The 6,077-nt window shown below is 26.9% G+C and overlaps 1 pseudogene; it reads right to left on the bottom strand.

The window, feature by feature from the left end:
* Window positions 1-1,354: 1,354 nt before the first annotated feature.
* Window positions 1,355-3,016, bottom strand: LOC107636040 (berberine bridge enzyme-like 21 pseudogene; annotated as a pseudogene).
* Between the last annotated feature and the right edge of the window lie 3,061 nt (window positions 3,017-6,077).

Raw genomic sequence — 6,077 nt, 5'->3', positions numbered from 1 at the left:
ATAGAGGAGAGGAGAGTATCATTTTAACATCTTGTAGGAGAGAGAAGTAGAATTTTGTCTTTATTTTTTTAACTTTAAATTTATTTGTGGATTTAATTTTATTCATAGTTTACTTTTTTATTATTTAGTAGTGACCTAAAAGAATGCCACATGTTCTTGATATGCTGCGCTGATCGATGCCAAACTTACTTAATTCTTCCCAAAAAAAAAAAAAAAAAAGTAAATTGATTTCAGTTTTTCTGAAAAAAAAAAAGATTCTTGCTTCTATAAAACCTATCTGTGTGCTCTAGGTTTTTTTATTGTTCTGTCAACTTTATTATAATCGTGACTTTGCTTTGTCTTGTATAGTTAAGGTTGAAGATAGTTTGTGTCTTTATGGTGGTCAAGATTTTTTAATTAGTTTTGCAATTACCTTAATTAGAGAGGTAAGTATATATTTGTCTTGACTTGGCATTGAAAAATGATATTTTAAATTTAAAAAATTAAAAATATTAAGTGTATATAAAAAATTAATCACTAAACCAATTATCATGTATTTATATATGAATATATATTGTTTAAATTATTTTTTGTAATATAATTCTAAATTTATAAAGACACTTCATTGGGTTGTCGTATTTGTACGAGACATATTTTAGATACGACATTTATCGATATTCGTCCGATACGCGTATTTGTTGTATCCAACCATATCTTAATGAAAAAAATAAAAATTGCTTCTTTAAACACACTTGAACATACTTAAATACTATCACGCATTAGCATGTCTAAATTTATTCTTAAATATTTTATATAATTAAAATAAAATATTAAAAATTAATTTATATTTTAATATCAATAAAATATTAAAATATTATTACGATTTATTTAAAAAATACTTTATTTTATATATATATATATGTCCTCCGTCCTGTATTTTATATATATAAAAAATTGGTATCTGTATTTGTGTGTTGGTGTATTCCAAGTCATATTGTGTATATATTTCAGAATGCACATGCATCATAAGTCAAAGTCCTCGAAATAATTTTTTTTTTTAAACCTGCTCACTACTGTGATTAAGTGCCATAATTAATACAGCTGAACGTTATTGTTAGGAGGAGCATGGAGAAGAAGTAATTAAATCCTTGGAACCGATGAAACAATGTTGAAATTTATTAATTAATATAACTTATGTATAAATGTAATTGAAAAAATAAGAACGAATAAAAAATGAAGTCTTGTATCTCATTTACTAACCACATTTGAATTATTCAAACATCAAAATAAGTACATCATGCAATAGTCATAAATAGTTAAATACCAATAGATGAAGCATTATCCACATGGAATAATTATTAATATCTAACACAGAATTAAGAGCATCATTAGCTACTATGCTATGCTCTAAATTTCCATCCCTAGCTAGCAAATTAACTACTAGTGGTTGTTTGGAAGAATCGGAATACTCTGCTCATTCCTGAAAAAGTTATCAGGATCAACCGCAGTCTTAATCTTCACCAGCCTCTCAAAGTTTCCATTGAAGTACTTGGCCCCATAGACCTTCCCTTCTTCATAAGAATTCTTTCCAAATGTATTGATTCCAATGTCAAGGTCTCTATAATTCAAGAACGCACTTCTTGGATTCTTGGACACAAATGGAGTCATGTAACTATACAAGCTCCTAGTCTCATTAACAAAATTCTCAGCCGCGGCAGGAGATGAATCATTCCAATTCACAGAATACTGAATCTTGAACAAGTTCCCGGCACGGTGAGGGAAAGCGGTGGCGTCCGCCGGAATCTCAGCCATCTTCCCGCCGTAAGGATTGAACGCAAGCGCAACCTTCCCCAGCTCAATAATCTTCTTCGCTATCCCCTCCAACGCTTCTTTGGAGATCGGAACCTGAACATAATCGGATTTTCTCTTGAGGAAACCAGCTGTATTGAGACGCCGATTCAGAATAATCTCCGGCTTAACACCGATCTTGTAATCATCGGGATTATTCAACCAAATCGCCGACTCAATCCAACTCATTTCAATGCAATTCTGTTTCTCGAGACCAAGAAGAGGAAACTTTTTCTTCAATATCGAAACTGCCTCGTCAGCACCACCGAGAAAAAACGCTACAATACTGGCTTTAACCGTTTTGTTGGAAGGGAGCAAGAGAAGCCGAAGGAAAAACCTATCATCAATGGTTGGAGCAACTTGCTGCCACTGAACGGCAAGATCTGTTGCATTCTGTTCCAACGTCCTTTCCACGCGAAAAACGGTTACATTTTCAGTTACAGGAACTAACTTAACTGTATACGACAAAACTACACCAAAACTCGCTCCGCCGCCGCCTCTAATAGCCCAAAAAAGATCCTCCCCCATCGCCTTTCTATTAAGAATTCTACCCTTAACATCAACGATTTTCGCGTCGATTACATTATCAACGGATAAACCGTATTTTCTCAACATGGCACCGTAGCCTCCTCCGCTTATGTGGCCACCAACGCCAAGAGTGGTGCACAATCCAGCAGGGAAGCCATGGATTTTGCTATTTTTCCATATATTATAGTAAAGTTCTCCGAGCGTGGCTCCGGCTTGAACCGTGGCAACTTGTTTTCCAATGTCGACGGTTATTTGCCGGAGATTGGACATGTCAAGAACGAAGTAGGGTTGTTGGGATCGGGAGACATACGAAAGGCCTTCGTAGTCATGGCCGCCGCTTCGGATCCTGATTTGGAGGCCAATCCTCTTGGCGCAGAGAACTGCAGCTTGAACGTCGGATTCTTGAAGGGGTGTGATGATGAGCAATGGCTTTGGTGTTGTAGTTGTGTTCCACCTAGCGTTGCGTATGTAGTTTTCCAGAACTGTGGGGAAAGAAGCGTTGTTGTTGCGGTAGAGTATGTTGGAGAGTGTGCCTGAGAGGCAGGAGGGTGATGGTGGTGTTGGTGTTGGTGATGCCAAACAAGAAGAAAGGGTTAGTAGAACAAGAGAAGCTGCAAAGAAAAAACATGAAGGAGAAGCTGGTTTTTCTGCCATGGATGGGTTTGTGTGCGGAGATTGAAATTTTGGTGTTGGTAATGGCACGCTTTTATTCGCAAACAAAATCCGTTATCCTTTACTAATAATGATACTTTAACATATTATCATGCATTCATAGTTTTTTTTTTTTTTTTTTTTTTGATAATTAAACTGTCATAAATAATCATTAGAAATGTTAGTAACTTAATCTGATTTGGTTGAATTTCTATTTAGAGAATTAGTTTTTATTTTTAATTTTAAGATTGGAATATATTTTTCTCCGTGAGGGTTTGTCTTACCTTATTAGTTATGAAGAAATCTTCTAAATGAGCAAATCATGCAAATACATTAGGAATGCTAGGGTCATTAATTTTAGTATTTTGTAACTATTAATTGGCCATCAATAATATTTTTAATGGTGTGAAATTATATTTAATGGTAGGAGATCATTCACTTTTGTTTTAATAATTAAGTGCTAGCCAAAAAACACAAAAATTACTGACCCTAAATTTTTTCCAAATACATTTTTGCTGGTGTCTAAACCTTCTTTTCACGTTCATAGCAAATCTTCCATAAATTAAATTAAATCGTTCCTCATATCATACCATATATATATATATATATACTATAGAATTTAATTTTCATGAATTATCAATATAATTTACAAAATAACTTTAATTAATCGAATGGTTAACTCACTCATCTATACAAATAAATATTGAGAATTTGAATTTTATTTTGTACATACAATAATTTATTAGCTAACAACAAACTTTTAAATAAAATTTTGATTAGCAACAGATTAATTCTTAATTTATTGATTATAAATAAAAAGTTATTTAAACACATAAATTTAATTAAATAATTGTTTAAAATTTTATATACTATCAATACATTAAAATTAAATTCTTATTATATTTTATTTGACAAAACGCATTTTGGTGTTAGTCTTCGTATGTCTCTCCTCCTTGTCATTTAAGAAAAATATTAAATCTTAATTATAATATTTATCAATAATTACGAGATTTTTTGTAAGGCATATTTCATGCGATTTGTTAATAATTAATGATTAATGATTAATAAAATTAATTATTATTCAAACCTATTAATATCATTAATAATATTATAAAATTTTATGTAATTAATATTAATTAGTGTATGTATCCAATGCATGAAAAATATTTATTTTTTGTATTTATATTTAAAATATATTTTTTTTAAATTATGAACATATTTAACTTATTTAACATATCTTCTATTTATGTAATTATACATATATTTGATGAATCAATTTGCAAAATTCTCATAGAAGGTGAATCTCAATTTAAGTCCATCCCTATAATATATTAAGATAAATTTAAAAATAATTTATATAAAATTTAAAAATATTTTTACAACTATTTCAATTTGTCACAACTCATCAAGTTTTAGCACAATAAAAATATCGCACTGTTAAATTTATTATAAATTTTTAAATTTTATTTTCTAGTTAAAAATTCTATTATATTTATAAAGTAAAAACACATAAATTTATTTCTAAAAAATTCATCAAAATAAATTTAAACCAACTCATTTAAAAATGAATTATATAAGTCTTGTCTATCAAGAATGAGCCATCTCTTTTTTTGGGAATATTTTTTAGTTTGGTTCAAAGCAAAAAAGAATTTACTATTGGAGAGTCTTTAATATAATTGAGTACAAAATAGTATCCTTCTTAAAGTAAATAGATATATATTTGGATTCTTAAATGTACTATATAAAACACTCTTATAAAATACTATTAAAATAAAGAATTAATTAAGAATGGTATAAAATATATAATTGATTTATTATTAATATACAAATTATATAATTACTTCTTTATCAGCAATTAGAATCATTTCAATAAGAAATTTTTTATTTTTACATTTCAAATTATTTTACATTCCATAATCGAAGTACTATAATTTTATTTTTCTAAACTTTATATATGTTCGAACGTTACCTTGATATCTCTAATAAGTTCATACCTAAAAAAATAACAAAATAAAACATATATATTAAAATTTTAAATAATATTCTATTTAACAATATATTAAACCAAATGTTAAAATATAACCTAGTAATCATGACAATTCTTATATTATAATTTAATTCTCTAATTTTAAAAAATTATGTATGATTGTAGTATAATTTATGTAAATTACGTTTAATGCATATAATTAGTAATAAATTAAATTATTATCTTTTTTCTAATAATGTAATAATATAATTTTTTTATTAATTAATTTAAAACATTTATGCACGCATTATAACTTTAATAATGTATAAATCTTACCGTTCGCATATTAATATATATGTTATTTTTATTTATTATATAATAAATTTATATATTATATTTATTTATGCTTAGTATCATTTAAAATATTATTTTACTCTCAAAATTCAAATTAATTTTTTTAAGAGATTATAATTCTAATTATTAGGTTCTAATTGATTAGGTTTCAATTATGTTTAGTATTGTGCATATAAATTGATTAGGTTCCATTTATTATTATTTTAAGAGGTTTAATTATTAGGTATTAATAGTTATTAAAAAGTCTCATACAATTTGTGTTAATACAAACAATATTTGATTCTTCTTTTTTTCATGTATTCATTACAATAATAAATCTAATGATCAGTGTAAATGGTATTAAATTAAGATATTATTTATCTCATAATTATATACTAATTATGCATCTATGTACACTGATTTTTTTATTAATTGTAACAATTCAATTAATATACGTTATATTTAATAATTATTTTATTCTATATTTCTTTAATTGTAATTATTATGACAAGTTATTCCATTTATGATTTCGTATAAGATAAATTCTAAAATATTTAATATTATTTAAAATATTTGTTTAAATAATGGTACACTTTTAAAACACCCATGCTTAGAAAAAAAGAAAATAAAAAATATTAAAATAAAATTATACCCAATATACCGTATTAAAAAATAAAATCTTAAAAGAAGTATCTAAAATAAATCAATCACAAAATTTTTAACAAAGAAAAAACTAAAAATATTATTTTATTATCAAAATTTAATTTAAAAA

Source organism: Arachis ipaensis, chromosome B4, assembly GCF_059453495.1.
Source record: "Arachis ipaensis isolate K30076 ecotype BB chromosome B4, ASM5945349v1, whole genome shotgun sequence".
NCBI lineage: Eukaryota > Viridiplantae > Streptophyta > Magnoliopsida > Fabales > Fabaceae > Arachis > Arachis ipaensis.
Note: the sequence above shows the minus strand (reverse complement) of the source record. Positions and strands in the feature narration are given on the sequence as shown.